This window comes from Dendrobates tinctorius, unplaced genomic scaffold, assembly GCF_039654945.1.
Source record: "Dendrobates tinctorius isolate UK_male_01 unplaced genomic scaffold, ASM3965494v1 ptg000151l, whole genome shotgun sequence".
In the NCBI taxonomy this organism is placed as follows: Eukaryota; Metazoa; Chordata; class Amphibia; order Anura; family Dendrobatidae; genus Dendrobates; species Dendrobates tinctorius.
This window is the reverse complement of record NW_027361818.1, coordinates 10,643,927-10,666,397: the sequence shown is the minus strand read 5'-3', so window position 1 is coordinate 10,666,397 and position 22,471 is coordinate 10,643,927. Positions and strand designations below refer to the sequence as shown.

Genomic DNA, 22,471 nt, shown 5'->3' with positions numbered 1-22,471 from the left:
ATCATTGACGTGCCCACCTGAGTGTACTTTCTCAACCCTTTTGTTATTCCAAGGATTGTTTCTTGTGCCCCAGACTGTCTGTAGAGTTTACTGAACTGGTTTTCTCCATTTGTGGTTTGGGAGTTCAAGAATTGATCTGCCATCCACACAAAATATGTCCCAACTTGGGATTCGTAGGATAAATATATTTGTCACGTTTTTTATTCACTTTTGGAGAACTTCAATTGAAAACTAGAAGTATGAAGTTGCCTATTGTATCCTACTGGCCGCAAACTGAGTGATTCTGGAAAGTCGTCTAAAAAGTGATTATGACTTCACTTTAATAATGGCCAAAGTGTTGAAAGAAGAAGGGAAATCAAAATCATTTTTCACTAGAATAATAATCTTTTGATCATCAAATTAGGGAAGTCACATATAAATCTTTGGTGATTGGCCAAGTTCCTTGTAAAATATATATAAAGGGTTTGGTAAACGACCATGATCATCTACCACCAGCTTCCACCATACGTGGTGAGACCTTCACACAGAAGACAAGATGTTGCCTGTCCTTCTTCTCTTGGTGACTCTACAGAACTTCATGGCAGCTCAAACTGTCATAACTGTCCCGAATGGAGAAACGCAGGGTGACTGGGGCCCCATGGAGGTTTGTGATGACGGAACGACAGCACGAGGCTTTCAGCTCAAAGTGAGTAATGTATGGAAGAGTGGGACTGAGACCAAGGGAAGAAGTGTGAGCAAGGAATAGGATGAATGTGAAGGAATGAAGGAAATGTATAGAAAGAGACGAGAACAGATGAACTGAAGATTGAACTGGAACATGGAGATAATTGATGTAGCTCTCAAACCAGATTTCACCATATACGATAACTTTGTTGGGGGGTCATAGGGGGTCTACTTTTAACTATTTCTTCGGATTTATTTCAAACTAGCTGAAGAGCCCGGCGCTACCCGGGCATAGTAACTAACTGTGGTTAGTTATAGCAAATTATAATTATCCTCCATCCCATAGTCCTGTGCCCATATACCCATCATATATATCCATGATCCCATAGGCCCGTGCCCATATACCCATCATACATATCCTCCATCCCATAGTCGAGTGCCCATATACCCATCACACATCCTCCATCCCATAGTCCCATGCCCATATACCCATCATACATATTCTCCATCCCATAGTCCCATGCCCATATACCCATCATACATATCCTCCATCCCATAGTCCAGTGCCCATATACCCATCATACATATCCTCCATCCCATAGTCCCATGCCCATATACCCATCATACATATCCTCCATCCCATAATCCAGTGCCCATATACATATCCTCCATCCCATAGTCGAGTGCCCATATACCCATCACACATCCTTCATCTCATAGTCCCCTGCCCATATACCCGTCATACATATCCTCCATCCCATAGTCCAGTGTCCATATACCCATCACACATATCCTCCATCCCATAGTCCAGTGCCCATATACCCATCATACATATTCTCCATCCCATAGTCCCGTGCCCATATACCCATCATACATATTCTCCATCCCATAGTCCCGTGCCCATATACCCATCATACATATCCGCCATCCCATAGTCCCGTGCCCATATACCCATCACACATCCTCCATCCCATAGTCAACCATTATGACATCATAATGAGCGGCGGCAGGGCTTGCAACCTATGATGACATCAGCGTCACCATGGCAGCCATTGTGACATCATAATGAGGGGCGGGGCTTGATACGCACACACTGTTTCCCCAGAATACAAATAGGGGCTTTATGGCATCATAATGAGGGGCGGGGCTTGACGCACACACTTTTTCCCCAGTATGTAGATAGGGGCAAAATTGTTTGGTGAATTGGAACGCGCGGGGTTAAAATTTTGCCTCACAACATAGCTTAGGATGCTCTCGGGGTCCAGACGTGTGACTGTGCCAAATTTTGTGGCTGTAGCTGCGACGGTGCAGATGACAATCCCGGACACACACACACATACACACTTTGAGCTTTATATATTAGACTAGCTGAAGAGCCCGGCGCTGCCCGGGCATAGTAACTAACTGTGGTTAGTTATAGAAAATTATAATTATCCTCCATCCCATAGTCCCGTGCCCATATACCCATCATACATATCCTCCATCCCATAGTCCCATGCCCATATACCCATCACACATCCTTCATCCCATAGTCCCGTACCCATATACCCATCATACATATCTGCCATCTCATAGTCCCGTGCCCATATACCCATCATACATTTTCGCCATCCCTTAGTCGAGTGCCCATATACCCATCACACATCCTTCATCTCATAGGTCAGTGCCCATATACGCATCATACATATCCTCCATCCCATAGTCCCATGCCCATATACCCATCATACATATCCTCCATCCCATAGTCCCATGCCCATATACCCATCATACATATTCTCCATCCCATAGTCCCATGCCCATATACCCATCATACATATTCTCCATCCCATAGTCCCATGCCCATATTCCCATCATACATATCCGCCATCTCATAGTCCCGTGCCCATATACATATCCGCCATCCCATAGTCCCGTGCCCATATACCCATCACACATCCTTCATCCCATAGTCCTGTGCCCATATACCCATCATACATATCTGCCATCTCATAGTCCCGTGCCCATATACCCATCATACATATTCGCCATCCCATAGTCGAGTGCCCATATACCCATCACACATCCTTCATCTCATCCATATACCCATCATACATATCCTCCATCCCATAGTCCCATGCCCATATACCCATCATACATATTCTCCATCCCATAGTCCCGTGCCCATATACCCATCACACATATTCTCCATCCCATAGTCCCATGCCCATATAACCATCATACATATCCTCCATCCCATAGTCCCGTGCCCATATACCCATCATGCATATTCTCCATCCCATAGTCCCGTGCCCATATACCCATCATACATATTCTCCATCCCATAGTCCCGTGCCCATATTCCCATCATACATATCCGCCATCCCATAGTCCCGTGCCCATATTCCCATCATACATATCTGCCATCCCATAGTCCCGTGCCCATATACCCATCACACATCCTCCATCCCATAGTCCAGTGCCCATATACCCATCACACATCCTCCATCCCATAGTCCCGTGCCCATATACCCATCATACATATTCTCCATCCCATAGTCCCATGCCCATATACCCATCATACATATTCTCCATCCCATAGTCCCATGCCCATATTCCCATCATACATATTCTCCATCCCATAGTCCCATGCCCATATACCCATCATACATATTCTCCATCCCATAGTCCCATGCCCATATACCCATCATACATATTCTCCATCCCATAGTCCCGTGTCCATATACCCATCATACATATTCTCCATCCCATAGTCCCATGCCCATATTCCCATCACACATATCCGCCATCTCATAGTCCTGTGCCCATATACATATCCGCCATCCCATAGTCCCGTGCCCATATACCCATCACACATCCTCCATCCCATAGTCCAGTGCCCATATACCCATCATACATATTCTCCATCCCATAGTCCCGTGCCCATATACCCATCATACATATCCGCCATCTCATAGTCCCGTGCCCATATACCCATCACACATCCTCCATCCCATAGTCGAGTGCCCATATATCCATCATACATATTCGCCATCCCATAGTCGAGTGCCCATATGCCCATCTTACATATCCGCCATCCCATAGTCCCGTGCCCATATACCCATCACACATCCTCCATCCCATAGTCCCGTGCCCATATACCCATCATACATATCCTCCATCCCATAGTCCCGTGCCCATATACATATCCGCCATCCCATAGTCCCGTGCCCATATACCCATCATACATATCCACCATTCCATAGTCCCGTGCCCATATACCCATCACACATCCTCCATCCCATAGTCCCGTGCCCATATACCCATCACACATCCTCCATCCCATAGTCCCGTGCCCATATACCTATCATACATATCCGCCATCCCATAGTCCCGTGCCCATATACCCATCATACATATCCGCCATCTCATAGTCCCGTGCCCATATACCCATCATACATATCCTCCATCCCATAGTCGAGTGCCCATATACCCATCATACATATTCTCCATCCCATAGTCCCGTGCCCATATACCCATCATACATATCCGCCATCCCATAGTCCCGTGCCCATATACCCATCACACATCCTCCATCCCATAGTCGAGTGCCCATATACCCATCACACATCCTCCATCCCATAGTCGAGTGCCCATATACCCATCATACATATTCTCCATCCCATAGTCCCGTTCCCATATACACATCATACATATTCTCCATCCCATAGGCCAGTGCCCATATACCCATCATACATATCCGCCATCCCATAGTCCCATGCCCATATATCCATCATACATATTCTCCATCCCATAGTCCCGTGCCCATATACCCATCACACATCCTCCATCCCATAGTCCCGTGCCCATATACCCATCATACATATCCTCCATCCCATAGTCCCGTGCCCATATACCCATCATACATATCCTCCATCCCATAGTCCCGTGCCCATATACCCATCAAAAAAAAACCTCCATCCCATAGTCGAGTGCCCATATACCCATCATACATATTCTCCATCCCATAGTCCCGTGCCCATATACCCATCATACATATCCGCCATCCCATAGTCCCGTGCCCATATACCCATCACACATCCTCCATCCCATAGTCGAGTGCCCATATACCCATCACACATCCTCCATCCCATAGTCGAGTGCCCATATACCCATCATACATATTCTCCATCCCATAGTCCCGTTCCCATATACACATCATACATATTCTCCATCCCATAGGCCAGTGCCCATATACCCATCATACATATCCGCCATCCCATAGTCCCATGCCCATATATCCATCATACATATTCTCCATCCCATAGTCCCGTGCCCATATACCCATCACACATCCTCCATCCCATAGTCCCGTGCCCATATACCCATCATACATATCCGCCATCCCATAGTCCCGTGCCCATATACCCATCATACATATCCACCATCCCATAGTCCCGTGCCCATATACCCATCATACATATCCTCCATCCCATAGTCCCGTGCCCATATACCCATCATACATATCCTCCATCCCATAGTCCCGTGCCCATATACCCATCATACATATCCTCCATCCCATAGTCGAGTGCCCATATACCCATCATACATATCCTCCATCCCATAGTCGAGTGCCCATATACCCATCATACATATCCTCCATCCCATAGTCGAGTGCCCATATACCCATCATACATATCCTCCATCCCATAGTCCCATGCCCATATACCCATCATACATATCCTCCATCCCATAGTCGAGTGCCCATATACCCATCATACATATCCTCCATCCCATAGTCGAGTGCCCATATACCCATCATACATATCCACCATCCCATAGTCCCATGCCCATATACCCATCATACATATCCTCCATCCCATAGTCGAGTGCCCATATACCCATCATACATATCCTCCATCCCATAGTCGAGTGTCCATATACCCATCATACATATTCTCCATCCCATAGTCCCGTGCCCATATACCCATCATACATATCCTCCATCCCATAGTCGAGTGCCCATATACCCATCATACATATCCTCCATCCCATAGTCCCATGCCCATATACCCATCATACATATCCTCCATCCCATAGTCGAGTGCCCATATACCCATCATACATATCCTCCATCCCATAGTCCCATGCCCATATACCCATCATACATATCCTCCATCCCATAGTCGAGTGCCCATATACCCATCATACATATCCTCCATCCCATAGTCGAGTGCCCATATACCCATCATACATATTCTCCATCCCATAGTCCCGTGCCCATATACCCATCATACATATCCTCCATCCCATAGTCCCGTGCCCATATACCCATCATACATATCCTCCATCCCATAGTCGAGTGCCCATATACCCATCATACATATCCTCCATCCCATAGTCGAGTGTCCATATACCCATCATACATATCCTCCATCCCATAGTCGAGTGCCCATATACCCATCATACATATCCTCCATCCCATAGTCCCATGCCCATATACCCATCATACATATCCTCCATCCCATAGTCGAGTGCCCATATACCCATCATACATATCCTCCATCCCATAGTCGAGTGCCCATATACCCATCATACATATTCTCCATCCCATAGTCCCGTGCCCATATACCCATCATACATATCCTCCATCCCATAGTCCCATGCCCATATACCCGTCATACATATCCTCCATCCCATAGTCCAGTGCCCATATACCCATCATACATATCCTCCATCCCATAGTCGAGTGCCCATATACCCATCATACATATTCTCCATCCCATAGTCCCGTGCCCATATACCCATCATACATATTCTCCATCCCATAGTCCCATGCCCATATACCCATCATACATATCCTCCATCCCATAGTCCCATGCCCATATACCCATCATACATATCCTCCATCCCATAGTCGAGTGCCCATATACCCATCATACATATCCTCCATCCCATAGTCCCATGCCCATATACCCATCATACATATCCTCCATCCCATAGTCGAGTGCCCATATACCCATCATACATATCCTCCATCCCATAGTCCCGTGCCCATATACCCATCATACATATCCTCCATCCCATAGTCCCGTGCCCATATACCCATCATACATATCCTCCATCCCATAGTCGAGTGCCCATATACCCATCATACATATCCTCCATCCCATAGTCCCATGCCCATATACCCATCATACATATCCTCCATCCCATAGTCGAGTGCCCATATACCCATCATACATATCCTCCATCCCATAGTCGAGTGCCCATATACCCATCATACATATTCTCCATCCCATAGTCCCGTGCCCATATACCCATCATACATATCCTCCATCCCATAGTCCCATGCCCATATACCCGTCATACATATCCTCCATCCCATAGTCGAGTGCCCATATACCCATCATACATATCCTCCATCCCATAGTCCCGTGCCCATATACCCATCATACATATCCTCCATCCCATAGTCCCATGCCCATATACCCATCATACATATCCTCCATCCCATAGTCGAGTGCCCATATACCCATCATACATATCCTCCATCCCATAGTCCCGTGCCCATATACCCATCATACATATCCTCCATCCCATAGTCCCATGCCCATATACCCGTCATACATATCCTCCATCCCATAGTCGAGTGCCCATATACCCATCATACATATCCTCCATCCCATAGTCCCGTGCCCATATACCCATCATACATATCCTCCATCCCATAGTCCCATGCCCATATACCCATCATACATATCCTCCATCCCATAGTCGAGTGCCCATATACCCATCATACATATCCTCCATCCCATAGTCCCATGCCCATATACCCATCATACATATCCTCCATCCCATAGTCGAGTGCCCATATACCCATCATACATATCCTCCATCCCATAGTCCCATGCCCATATACCCATCATACATATCCTCCATCCCATAGTCCCATGCCCATATACCCATCATACATATCCTCCATCCCATAGTCGAGTGCCCATATACCCATCATACATATCCTCCATCCCATAGTCCCATGCCCATATACCCATCATACATATCCTCCATCCCATAGTCCCATGCCCATATACCCATCATACATATCCTCCCTCCCATAGTCGAGTGCCCATATACCCATCATACATATTCTCCATCCCATAGTCCCGTGCCCATATACCCATCATACATATCCTCCATCCCATAGTCCCATGCCCATATACCCATCATACATATCCTCCATCCCATAGTCGAGTGTCCATATACCCGTCATACATATCCTCCATCCCATAGTCCCGTGCCCATATACCCATCATACATATCCACCATCCCATAGTCGAGTGCCCATATACCCATCATACATATTCTCCATCCCATAGTCCCGTGCCCATATACCCATCATACATATCCTCCATCCCATAGTCCAGTGCCCATATACCCATCATACATCCTCCATCCCATAGTCAACCATTGTGACATCATAATGAGCGGCGGGGCTTGATACGCACACACTGTTTCCCCAGTATGTAGATAGGGGCAAAATTGTTTGGTGAATTGGAACACGCGGGGTTAAAATTTCGCCTCACAACATAGCTTATGACGCTCTCGGGGTCCAGACGTGTGACTGTGCCAAATTTTGTGGCTGTAACTGCGACGGTGCGGATGCCAGTACCGGACACACACATACACACATACATACACACTTTGAGCTTTATATATTAGATTATCAGATTACTATTTATTCACTAGAAATTTGCATTATGAAGGATGCGCAACTGGAAATCTAATAAATTGTGTTTGGAGGCTTTTATGAGACTTCCAACAAAAATGTTTGTGCTGCATCTTTTTATTTTGTCTTTGTACATAATGAATGCACTAATATATAGTGTTCAGAGCACCGAAAAGGGTTAATCTCAGTACAGAGTGGAGACAAAAGACTGCAACTGACATATAGACAGGGACTAGGACTATGTACAGACAGGGACTAAGAATTATCCATTGACAGAGCCTACAATGGATGTAAAGGCTAGGATTGATGTGTAGACATATAGTCGGTTACATGTAGAGATAGATAGATAGATAGATAGATAGATAGATAGATAGATAGATAGATAGATAGATAGATAGATATGGGGTAGATAGATAGATGGATGATAGATAGATAGATAGATAGATAGATAGATAGATAGATAGATAGATAGATGGATGATAGATAGATAGATAGATGGATGATAGATAATAGATAGATAGATAATAGATAGATAGATAGATATAGATAGATAGATGGATGATAGATGGATGATAGATAATAGATAGATAGATAGATATAGATAGATCTATAGATAGATAGATAGATAGATAGATAGATAGATAACACACTAAGTCCTAAAGTATTCAATGTGCCCATAAATCGTGGGCTGCACTTCATATAGAAAATCTTATAAACACATTTTTTGCTTCAACAAGGGTCCGGTTCCAATTTTTGTTTTGTCCATTCTGCAAATTCAGCGCGCCGATCTGGCATCAGTCGAACATCCGTTCGGCGGATATTAGCTTCTCACAGATGGCACCCTTCAAAATCCAGCTGCTGCAGTATCTCAATGAGGATGACCCAGAATGGGCAAAATTGGAACAGGACCCTCAGGTTACACAGAACACTATATTCAGTGATGAGGCAAACTTTTTTGGGTGGGCTGTGGTGAATTCTCTCTCTAGCTTCCCTCTGGTGATTACTGAAGGTAGTGGAGCTGGTCAGATTGACAGAGGGGTTGCGAGTTCTCTTTCTGGGCTCCCTCTGGTGGTTACTGGAGGTAGTGAAGCTGATCTAATTGACAGAGGCTTGCCACCTGATAATTTTCATCTTATCTCGCTGACAATATATGTTTGGGGGCTATCTATTCCTTTGGGGTCTGCTCCGGGGAAGTTTAGATTTCCCCTTTCTTGCTTTAGGCTAAGTTAGCTCTCCGGCTGTGCTGAGGCGTCTAGGACAAAAGCAAGAGAAAAGACCAATGCATAAAAATAGCGCACATCTAAATAAGAAAAAAAAATATCGTAGGCACGCTCCACGGCTACTGCTAGTTGTGTGGATAGGATCAGGGGGCTGCAATCCGCTTAGTTACCAACCTCTCTGGTTTTCTCTGGCTTAGCCTGGGCCTGCTCTCCTTCTCGGTGACCCATTCATAACAGTGGGCCTTTAAGGCTGTGTGCACAAGATGCAGATTTGCAGCGGATACGCTGCGGATTTTACCGCGCAGAAACGTTGCATTTCTGCATTGTGATGTACAGTAGCTTTAAAATCAATGAAAAAAAAAAAACGCTGTGCAGACGCTGCGGATTTTTCCGCACGGTTTTCCTGCGGTACAAAATCTGCAGCATGTTACTTCTTTTGTGCGGTTTTCCATCTCACCTGTCACCAAATCCGCAGGGGGAAAACCGCACAAAAACCGCAAGAAAACCACATGAAAAATGGAAGAAATCCGCTGGAAAAATGCAGGTCATTTGACCTGCGGATTTCTTCCATTCTGCGTGGAAAAATCCGCAGGGCCAAAAAGTCCGTCTACACTCAGCCTTATATGGATACACCTAAATAAAATGGGAATGGTGACAGTTTTCTTGCGTAGGGCGTCTTGCATTGGAATCTGCTGCAATGACCCGGGTACTGCGTTCACCAGACATCAACACAATTTCTATTCGCTATTCACGTGTTAACCTCTGCGACATGTCAATGGCTGTAAACAAAGAGAAACTTGTAAATAACTCATGAAAGAATAAAGTTACGTTAAAACCAAGCACAACTTTGGTTTTCTTTTGAAATTCTCAATAAGTTTGATGTGTCACATGACCCCTTCCCAATGGAAAAAAAAGTTGGATCCAAAATGGCTGACTTCAAAATGGCCGCCATAGTCACTCACCACCTATTTTAAAAAGTTTTCCCCATCCCATATACTAATGTGCCACAAACAGGAAGTTGATATCACCAATCATTCCCATTTTATTTAGGTGTATCCATATACATGGCCCACCCTGTAGATAGATAGATAATAGATAGATACTAGGATGGATGTATAGACAGGCATTATGAAGCTTGGGTGGACTTGAGATGTCATGCACTTTATATTCATGCAGTTGAAGATATGGATTTGATCTTAGGTGGAGCGTCGACAAGGTCGTCTGGTTGATGATACGGCTCTGAATGGAATCTCTCTACTGTGCACAAAACCTTCATCGAGGAAAGTGGTGAAGACCATTCACTCCACTGTAGGAGGGTAAGAACCAGAACATTTAGCATTTGGTCGTTAACATATCTTTTAAAAAAACCTCTAATAAAGTCTCTGTCCAGTCATGTTTTGAACAGGGTTATTGCCCTGCACTCACAGGGTTAAGTGTTCGTGGCCTCTTTCTGGATCTGGGAGGGGTATTTATACACACTCTTTACCAGGGTTCTCTGTCAGTTATACTGTTGTTCTGGTGTGTCTGACCCCTGGTGTGCGTGTATTCTGCGTTGCTTGTTTGCTTCCCATGTTTGACCCGGTCCGTTCCCTCACTCTGTACTCTGTCTCTCATTTTGGTACTATTGTCTTTTCTGGTTCTGACCTCCTGGCTTGGCTATCGTTACTCCGTTACAGTTTGTCCCTATTGTACCGTCTAATGCCTGTTCTGGTTTTCTGATCTATTGCTACGTCCTGACTATCCATTCTGTCTAACCCTTTGGTACTGTGTTGCTATCTCGTGCTTTGACCCCTGGCTTCATCTGGTTTCTGTCTCTGCCTATGCCCCTTGGTAACATTGCCCTGTAGTTACCTTTCTAGGAGTGTCCCTGCAGCTCCTGGCTCTGTGGCGCTGAGGCCACGCCCCCAGCAGTCACATGCTTCAGGTCCTGTGAGCTTGGAGCATGCATCGTCACCACTGAGACCCCGCTCCGCAGGTATCTTTGTGCACAGTCTTTGTACTCAGGACACGCGCACTGGCTCAGTGAGCAAGTGCAGTGCGGGGTTCCTGACATTATAGCGGACCATTTCAGGGTTTTTTTCCCTCTGAAAAAAAAAATGTGTGTTATCCTCATGGATCCCATACAAGCTTTGGCTGATCAGGTCAAGCACCTGACCCAAAGACTTAATGTGGAACAGCGGACGATGGCCCATACCCAGCAACAGTTGGTGGATACTGTGCAGGGGGCTGTCGCTGCAGGGGCTACTAGTGCTGGGGATAGAGATGAGTCATTGGCATCCCCTGAATCTCCGGTCAAATTGCCAGACCTTTTCTCCCGAGTTAAAAGGGAGTTCAGGTCATTCAGAGAAGGATGCAAGCTTTTTTTTTCTCTGAGGCCCCGCTCCTCCGGTGATGAATTCCAGAGGGAGCGGGTCGTCATTTCCCTACTTCGGGGGGCTCACAGGCATGGGCTTTCTCTCTCTCTTCCTCTGCTCCTGAACGTATGTCTGTGATTTTGTTCTTTGAGGCTCTGGGGCACATTTACGATGAGCCTGATAGAGTGTGTCTGGCAGAGGATATGGTGATGAGTGTGACACAGGGGAGGCACTCTGCTGAATGGTTCTGCTCTGAGTTCAGACACTGGGCAGCGGAGGTCTCCTGGGATGATGCTGCCCTCCAGGGTTTGTTCTGTAGAGGCCTGTCCGAACGTTTGAAAGATGCCCTAGCCCTTCATCCTCCACCGGATTCTTTGGAGGACGCTATGATCCAGGCTGTCCGCATGGACCATAGGCTGCGGGAAAGGGGGGTCATGCTGCAGGAGACCCCTTTATTCTCCAATCTGAGAGACTCTGCATCTAGTCCTGAGCCCATGGAGGTTGGTGCCACGTCATTGGAGGAAAATGAGAGGAGACGCCGTAGAAACAACCAATTGTGCTTTTACTTTGGATACGCTGGACATTGGAGAAGGAACTGTCCTTCTTGCCCTTCTTCAGTGAAGCCATCAGGAAAACGACTGAGTCTGGGTAACAATCGAGGAGGTTGCCCAGACTCCCAGGTACCCTTTTCCTCACTTACTAAAATTCTGCTTCCGGTGGAACTAGAACTTACAGGCGGTCCGGTTGGGACTAACGCCTTTTTTGTCTGTGGTTCTTCTATTAATCTGATCCATTCCAAAAGTTGTGCCTTTTCATAAGATAGGGACAGTCAGGTTAAAAGATCCTGTTAAAATTGTGGCAATTGATTCTTCTCCTATCACCCAGGAGGGAATTTGTTTCATGACTGATACCTTTTCGCTGAAAGTGGGTTCCACTAACGTGGAAAAATTTAGGTGTTTTGTTCTAAATAATCTGCCAGCTGGACTAGTACTGGGTATGCCTTGGCTTCAACGTCACAATCCTACTATTGACTGGGTCACGGGGGAGATCATTCAGTGGGGTTGTATGTCTAACGGTCTATGTTGTAACTTGACAACTCTTGTCACCCCAGTAAAATCTGTGTCAGTGTCGTCTGTCGATCTGGAAGGTATTCTGGAGTACCTGAAAGATTTTGAAGACATATTTTCTGAAAGTGAGGCTGAGGCGCTACCACCACATAGACCCTTTGATTGTGCCATTAATCTAGTCCCTGGAGCCAAGTTAACCAAGGCTCGCCTGTTCAATTTGTCTGGGCCCGAACATCTAGCCATGAAGGAGTACATTACCGAGAGTCTCCGCAAAGGGCATATTAGGCCTTCTGTTTCACCTGTGGCGGCAGGCTTCTTTCTTGTTAAGAAAAAAGATGGTGGTTTGCGGCCGTGCCTCGACTTTTGGGAATTAAACAAAATTACTGTGAAAAATACATACCCTCACCCCCTAATTCCTAATCTATGTAACCAACTCACCGGGGCCAAGTAGTTCTCTAAACTGGATTTACATGGGGCATACAACCTTATTAGAGTCCGGGAAGGGGCAAATGGAAAACAGAACAGCATTCCTGACGATTGAAGGGCTGTTCGAAAACTTGGTTATGCCCTTTGGTCTCACCAACGTTCCTGCTGTTTTTCAGAGTTTTATTAATGTAATTTTCTCTGATTTAATTGGTCATTTTGTGGTCATCTATTTGGATGACATTCTGGTGTACTCGGTGGACAGTCAATCTCACTTGCACCATTTGCGGATGGTTCTCCTGAGACTGAGGGAGAATCATTTGTATGTCAAGTTGGAAAAATGCTCATTTTTCATGCAAGAAGTATCCTTTCTGGGGTTGATTGTGTCAGGGGAGGGGTACCACATGGATCCTAAGAAGGTCAAGGCTGTTACAGATTGGGTGCAGCCTCATGACTTGAAAGGGTTGCAGCGATTTTTATGCTTTGCTAACTTTTATAGGAAATTTATTAAGGGCTTCTCACAGGTGGTAAAGCCTCTAACGGATCTCACTCTCAAGGGGGCTGATGTAAAAAATTGGTCTGTAGCTGCAAAAAATTCTTTCATGACATTAAAAAAGTGCTTTTCTTCAGCCCCTGTATTGGTACAACCCGACCCGTCAAAACCTTTTATCGTGGAGGTTGACGCCTCGGAAGTAGGGGTGGGGACAGTTTTGTCTCAGGGCCCTCCTACCCTTACTAATCTGAGGCCTTGCGCCTTCTTCTCTAAAAAATTTTCCTCTGCCGAGAGAAATTACGATGTCGGCAATAGAGAGTTGTTGGTGGTAAAGTTGGCTTTTGAAGAATGGAGGCATTTCCTAGAGGGGGCTATTCATCCCATTACAGTCATCACTGATCACAAAAATTTGGCCTATATCGAGTCTGCCAAGAGATTGACCCCCAGACAGGCTCGGTGGGCACTTTTTTTTCTCGATTTCAGTTTACCATCACATTCCGCCCAGGATCTAAAAACATCAAGGCTGATGCCTTATCCCGAAGCTTTGATTCAGTGTCCCCTCCAGAACCTCTCTCCTCCATTCTTCAGCCAGGAGTAGTGGTGGCCGAAATCTCATCTGAGTTACAGAGAGAGATTTTGGAGGCCCAGGCTCGGGCTCCGGGTGGTAAACCCCCCGGGTAAATTGTTTGTACCGGAACCGTCTCGGACTTATGCAGGAATTTCACAATTCTATGTTGAGTGCTCACCCTGGGATTGCAGCTACCCAGGGGGCAATTGCAAGGGGTTTCTGGTGGCACTCTATGGTAACAGATATTAAAAAGTTTGTGACTGCATGTCGGGTGTGCGCTCGTTCTAAAAGTTCTCAGGTCCGGCCGGCCGGGGAGTTGCTGCCTTTGCCAATTCCGGATAGACCGTGGACACATTTGTCCATGGATTTTATCACAAATCTTTCTCCTTCCAGGGGCAACTCGGTGATATGGGTGGTGGTGGATAGGTTTTCAAAACAAGCCCACTTTGTACCTCTCCCCGCGTTACCATCTGCTGAAACTCTGGCCCGCTTATTTATGCAGCATATAATTCGGTTGCATGGAGTGCTTATGAATGTGGTATCAGACAGAGGGGTACAGTTTGTAGCCAGGTTCTGGAGGGCTTTTTGCAAAAAGCTGGGGATTTCGTTGTCCTTCTCCTCTGCCTACCACCCAGAGTCTAATGGACAGACGGAGCGCACAAATCAATTGTTGGAGCAGATTCTGAGATGCTTGGCCTCTTCCAGGCAGGAGGACTGGTGTGAGGTATTGCCCATGGCAGAGTTTGCATTCAACGGTCGTGAGAGTCAATCTACTGGGAAGTCTCCCTTTCAGATCAACTATGGGTTTAACCCACATTTTGGAGAGTTTTCCCGCATGGATTCAGGTTGTCCTGGAGCTGAGGGTGCGACAAAACATCTTAGAATTCTTTGGAGGGAGGTTCAGAGGAATATTTCCAAGGCCCAGGAAAACTATAAGCGGTTTGCTGACAGGAGGAGGGGGTCAGGTCCAGCATTTGCAGTAGGGGAGAAGGTGTGGCTATCCACCCACAATATCAAGCTTAAGATACCATCTATATATCTAGGCCCCAAGTTTATTGGCCCATACAAAGTTGTGGAGGTGGTTAACCCAGTAGCCTACCGACTGCAGCTGCCCACCTCCTTTAAAATTTCTGATGTCTTTCACAGGTCCCTGTTAAAGCCTGTGGGGACGGTGATAGAGGATCCCTCATCAAATGCTTCACCAGTGCTGGTAGAGGGGCAGCTGGAGTATGAAGTAGGGCGCATTGTCGTCTCCCGTTGGGTGCGCCAGAGACTCCAGTATCTGATACACTGGTAGGGGTACTCTCTGGATGATCGGTCATGGGTTCCGGCCAGTTCGGTGCATGCCAATCGTCTGGTGCGGGCTTTCCACGCCAGATACCCAGACAAGCCTGGGGGTCCAGTGGCCCCCCGTTAAAAGGGGGGTACTGTCATGGTTTGAACAGGGTTATTGCCCTGCACTCACAGGGTTAAGTGTTCGTGGCCTCTTTCTGGATCTGGGAGGGGTATTTATACTCACTCTTTACCAGGGTTCTCTGTCAGTTATACTGTTGTTCTGGTGTGTCTGACCCCTGGTGTGCGTGTATTCTGCGTTGCTTGTTTGCTTCCCGTGTATGACTCGGTCCGTTCCCTCACTCTGTACTCCGTCTCTCGTTTTGGCACTATTGTCTTTTCTGGTTCTGACCTCCTGGCTTGGCTATCGTTACTCCGTTACAGTTTGTCCCTATTGTACCGTCTATTGCCCGTTCTGGTTTTCTGATCTATTGCTACGTCCTGACTATCCATTCTGTCTAACCCTTTGGTACTGTATTGCTATCTCGTGCTTTGACCCCGGCTTCATCTGGTTTCTGTCTCTGTCTATGCCCCTTGGTAACATTGCCCTGTAGTTACCTTTCTAGGAGTGTCCCTGCAGCTCCTGGATCTGTGGCGCTGAGGCCACGCCCCCAGCAGTCACATGCTTCAGGTCCTGTGAGCTTGGAGCATGCATCGTCACCACTGAGACCCCGCTCCGCAGGTATCTTTGTGCACAGTCTTTGTACTCAGGACACGCGCACTGGCTCAGTGAACAAGTGCAGTGCGGGGTTCCTGACATGTCCACTGTCGTGATCCCAGTGATTTTACAAACAGGAATGCACCAATCTTTTAAATAAATGGTAGCTGTAAAAACAGCCAAGTGTGTCAGCATGTCCCGTCAGGACAGCCATACATATGGATAGCTCCAAGCACCAGTCCATTGTCCATACTGTATGTCTGGAGAGCCATGCCAGTACTGCCTAGCTGTGTATATATTAAAAAAACCTCTAAAGAGTGTATCTCTCTAATTCGACGACGAACACATTTTTTAAAGATCTGGCTCAGAAGGAACTCTGGAATCCATGAATTTTACAGATCCTGCTTCAGGCAACGATTGATGTTCTTGCGCTGTATTCACAATTTATATCAAGTCCCTATCATCTGTGAGTCATTGATAATGCCTGTGCCTTCCTCAGTCGTGCACAGGGGCATTTGAGTGACCTTAGGTACCACAGCCTGGTCTGACCGACACCTTTGCACCCCTATATTTACTGTACAACCATGCCAGAGGATTAGATATTTCAAAGAGGCAGTCTAGGGTAAACCTATAAGAACTCCAAAGTAAAACCCAATTTTCGTCATGATAGTTGTCCATGAGATCAGTGGGCATCTACTTGTAACAACACATTATGGACTTGTATTTTTTCCTTCTCTCCGCAGATTTGGCTCTTGGGGGCCTGTTTATTGGTGCAACTCAGAATATTTCAGAAACTTTAGCCTGAGAGTTGAGTCTAAAGCTTCTCGCCGGGATAGCACAGCTGCCAACAACATCAAGTTCACATGCTCCGATGGCTCCATAAAAGAGGGAAATGGAAGGACCTGGGGATCATATGGACTGTGGAGCTCTGATTGCGGGCAAGGAATAAATGGAATCCAAACCAGAGTGCAGCCAAATCAAGGATTTTGGAAAGATGACCTCAGTCTAACTGATGTCAAATTTGAGTGTCGTGGTAATAACTGATGTCAAATTTGAGTGTCGTGGTAATTAAAAAGTCTATTAACTAACCATAAAATCATCCACAAAATGAAATCGTTGAATTTTAGAATCACTAGATTAAGCCTAGAATTATATTTTTACAAATCTTCATGTAGTATGTGATGGTGATAGGTGGTAATCATGGGAGATGTTGGTCGGTGGTGCACATTGATGGGTGAAGGTGGGTGATGAAGAGTAATGGTAGATAATGGGTGGTGGTAAATTTGTGATGGATGGAAAGGGATGACGGAGGTGACTAAGATTTGTCATGGATGGTTATGGGTCACGGTAGATGATGTGGAGGTAGGTTGTGATGAGTAAATGTGAGGATGGTGTTTATGAGTTATTGTAAGCAATAGTAGTAGATGGTAGTGGGTTGTGATGGGTGAAGGGAGATGCTGGTGGGTTGTGGTGGATGGTAACAAGAGATGGTGGCGATGGTGTTGATTTATGGAGGACAGTAATGACTGACAGTAGGTAATAGTGAATGGTGGTAATGAGTAATGTAGATGATGATGGGGTGGTGGGTAGTGGTCATGATGATTTGGGGTGGATGATAATGAGGATGGTAGATGTTGGTAGATGAATGGTGATGACTGGTGAATTGTGGATGATGGTTAGGTGATAATGCATGGTGGTGGGGGGCAATGGGTTGTGACAGATGACGACTGTAAAATTTTTAGTGATTTTTTCTTTTTGGAGTTTCTTCTGCAGACACTTCTTTCTTTCATGTTTACTGTTCTATTCAGATTAAGAAAAAAAGATGACGTATTCTTTTCTGCTCACTAATCAAATTAACAACTACTGAACACAATTCCTAAGAAAACAATAAAAAGTTTCCATCATAAGTTTAATGCCATTGGTTTTGTCATTCTGCCAATATCATACATTACATGACAATTCATTGTCTTTTGGCGCCTTTTCAATAAGATGACCTTTGCATCCTGATCAGATACTTACTAATCATAGCAAAATGAATCACTCAAGAAGCAAAAGTTGTATAGAGGGCCTAAGTACCAACGTTGCCTCAAAGTCCATCTACCATGTAAGAAAATAGCTAGGGACAAGCAGAGCCAGCCAGGGTGGTAAAACTCAGCAGCAGGATTGGTATTTGCTTTTTAGTCCAAGGCGTACCAAGAAGAGCGCTGCCAGTCTTACAAACTCCATAATGGGAGCATCCTGCAGTGCTACCTGTACTCACAACCCCATAATGTGTAGCTCAGGTGGCATTCACTAAAGAACACCAGAATTGGCATGCACATCACTGATGCCCCATTCTTTTCACAGACCAGGTTCACACTGACCACATGTGACAGACATGAAAAAGTCAGGAGATGCAGTGGTGAACGTTGTGCTGCCTATCAAGAAGTATATGTTTGTCTGGTCACACAAACCTCCATGTGATAGTCAACGGTACCCTGACTGATGAAATCCTCAAAGCCACTGTCAGAACTTATGGTGGTGCAGTGGGTCACTGGTTCCTTTTAGTGCAGGACAATGTACGGTCTTACGTGGCCAGAGTGTGTAAATAGCTTCTTCTTGATGAAAACATGTTCCCCAGCCCTGAATCCAACGGAAAGCTTCTGGAACATTATGTATCAGTGCATTCAACGTCACCACGCATAGACACAGACGGTCCAAGAGCTCAATGATGACCTGCTCTAGGTGTGTGACAAAATCATGTGAAAAATCTACAGTCTCATCAGGACCACATTGTGTTTACTAATAGATCACAAACTGCACATGAGTCATACATCTGGGCAAGAAAAGCAAAAATTACATCTGTAGAATAGGAGGAAAAGAACTAAGCAACGGCACATTTGAAAAAGACTTGGGTATACAGTACTAATAGATCACAGACTGCATGAGTCAACAGTGTGATGCAGCAGCAAAAAAGGCAAACACAGTTCTAGGATGTATTAAGAGAATAATAGAGTCTAGATCACGTGAAGTCATTATTGCTCTCTACTCCTCCTTGGTCAGACCTCATCTGGAATACTGTGTACAGTTCTGGACACCACAGTTTAATAAAGACATTGAAAAACTGGAGCAAGTTTAGAGAAGAGCGACCAGGATGGTGAGAGGATTGAAAAGTATGTTTTACGAGGAACAGTTAAAGGATCAGGGAATGTTTAGCTTGCACAAAAGAAGACTAACAGGAGATTACAGCTGTCTACAAATATCTGAAAGGATGTCACATTGTAGAGGGATCATCATTATTCTCATCTGCACATGGAAACATGAGGAGCAATGGAATGAAACTGAGAGGGAGAAGATACAGATTAGATATTAGAAAAAACTTTTGACAGTGAGGGTCATCAGTGAGTGGAACAGGCTGCCGCGAGAGGTGGTGAGTTCTCCTTCAATGGAAATCTTCAAACAGAGGCTGGACAGACATCTGTCTGGGATGATTTAGTGACTCCTGCATTGAGAAGGGGGTTGGACCAGATGACCCTGGAGGTCCCTTCCAACTCTACGATTCTATGATTCTATACCCAGACGTTGTGTGAAGCGCATACAGGTATGTGGGGGGGCATACATATTAATAGATCACATTACAAATTGCTGTGCTGAAACTCAAATTTCACATGTATTCCTTTTATTTTTGGAGTGATTTGGTTGGCGATTGTGGTTTTCTATTGACTATTGATACAACAATTTCACAATTTATATCAGTAATAAAATTTTAATTTGAATCTTTCATACATAGAGACTTAGAGTGTGATATAAGTGTTCCCTTAGTTGTATTTGGACATTTCTGGAACTAAATTGGGATTTAACCCCTTTCCTACAATGGACGTACTATTCCGTCCATGTGACCTGGGACCTAAGTCCCAAGGACGGAATAGTACGTCTAGTGAGATCAACGGCGCTCATGTGGTGAGCGCCCGGTGTCAGCTGATTATCATAGCCCCCGACACGTTAACTCCTTGCACATCGCGATCAAACACGATCGCGGTGTACCGGGGGTTAAAGGGAAGCATCGGCAGGGAGGGGGCGCCCTCCATGCTTCCCTGAGCCCCCCACCGCAGCGCAATGTGCAGCGCTGCTGCGGGGGTCTCTTTCCCTACAGGTCCCCGGATCCAATATGGCGACGGGGATCTTCGGGGGCCTGCAGGGAGCTGACTTCCTCAGTGCCTGCAAAGCGCAGGCATGAGGAAGTCTGCAGCAGTGCCTGTGACAGATCGCTGATCTGTCAGTGATCTGTGATGTGACAGATCAGCGATCTGTCACAGGACAGTGATGTCCCACCTGGGACAATGTAATAAAGTTAAAAAAAGTGTAAAAATAATTTTTAAAAAATTGCTAAATAAATTAAAAAAAAAAAATATTCCCTAATAAATTCATATTTTGGAAATAAAAAAAAAACAATAAAAGTACATATTTGGTATCGTTGCGTCCGTAATGACCCGCCCTATAAAACTGTCCCATTAGTTAACCCCTTTAGCGAACCCCTTAAATAAAAATAAAAAACGAAGCAAAAAATAATGATTTATTATCATACTGCCGAACAAAAAGTGCAACAACGCACGATCAAAAAGACCCATGTAAATATCCATGGTACCGCTGAAAACATCATCTTGTCCCGCAAAAAACGAGCCGCCATACAGCGTCATCAGCAAAAAAAATAAAAAAGTTATAGCTCGCAGAATAAAGCGATGCAAAAATAATTATTTTTTATATAAAATTGTTTTCATTGCATAAAACCGCCAAAACATAAAAAAAGACATAAATGGGGTATCGCTGTAACCATACTGACCCGAAGAATAAAACCGCCTTATCAATTTTATCACACGCGGAACGGTGTAAATGCACCCCCCAAAAGAAATTCATGAAACGCTGGTTTTTGTTCATTCTGCGTCCCAAAAATCGGAATAAAAAGCGATCAAAAAATGTCACATGCCCGAAAATGGTACCAATAAAAACGTCAACTCGTCCCGCAAAAAATAAGACCTCACATGACTCAGTGGGTCAAAATACGGAAAAATTATAGCTCTCAATATGTGGTGATGCAAAAACTATTTTTACAATAAAAAGCGTCTTTTAGCGTGTGACAGCCGCCATAAATAAAAACCGCCATAAATAGTAAATCAAACCCCCCGTTATCACCCCCTTAGTTAGGGAAAAATAATAAAATTAAAAAAATGTATTTATTTCCATTTTCCCATTAGGGTTAGGGCTAGGGTTAGGGGTGTGTTGGGGTTAGGGTTGGAGTTATAATTGGGGGTTTCCACTGTTTGGGCACATCAGGGGCTCTCCAAATGCAACATGGCGTCTGATCTCAATTCCAGCCAATTCTGCGTTGGAAAAGTCAAATGGTGGTCCTTCCCTTCCAGACTCTGCCATGCGCCCAAACAGTGTTTTACCCCCACATATGGGGTATCAGCCTACTCAAGACAAATTGCAAAACAACTTTTGGGGTCCAATTTCTCCTGTTGCCCTTAGGAAAATAAAAAATTGGGGGCAAAAATATTTTTGTGGAAAAAAATGATTTTTTTATTTTCACGCCCGGGCGTCATAAACTTCTGTGAAGCACTTGGGGGTTCAAAGTGCTCACCACACATCTAGATAAGTTCCGTGGGGGGTCTAGTTTCCAAAATGCGGTCACTTGTGGGGAGTTTGAATAGTTTAGGTACATCAGGGGCTCTCCAAACGCACATGACACCCGCAGACCAATCCATCAAAGTCTGCATTCCAAAACGTCACTACTTCCCTTCCGAGCCCCGACGTGTGCCCATACAGTAGTATTCTCCCACATATGGGGTATCAGCGTACTCAGGACAAATTGGACAACAACTTTTGGGGTCCAATTTCTCCTGTTACCCTTGGGAAAATAAAAAAATTGGGGCTAAATGATCATGTTTGTGGCAAAAATATGATTTTTTATTTTCACGCCCGGACATTATAAACTTCTGTGAAGCCCTTGGG

At 45.2% G+C, this 22,471-nt stretch overlaps 1 pseudogene; it reads left to right on the top strand.

Moving 5' to 3' along the window:
• The first annotated feature begins 297 nt into the window (after nt 1-297).
• LOC141050247 (vitelline membrane outer layer protein 1 homolog) lies at nt 298-17,579 on the top strand (annotated as a pseudogene).
• Nucleotides 17,580-22,471: the final 4,892 nt, after the last annotated feature.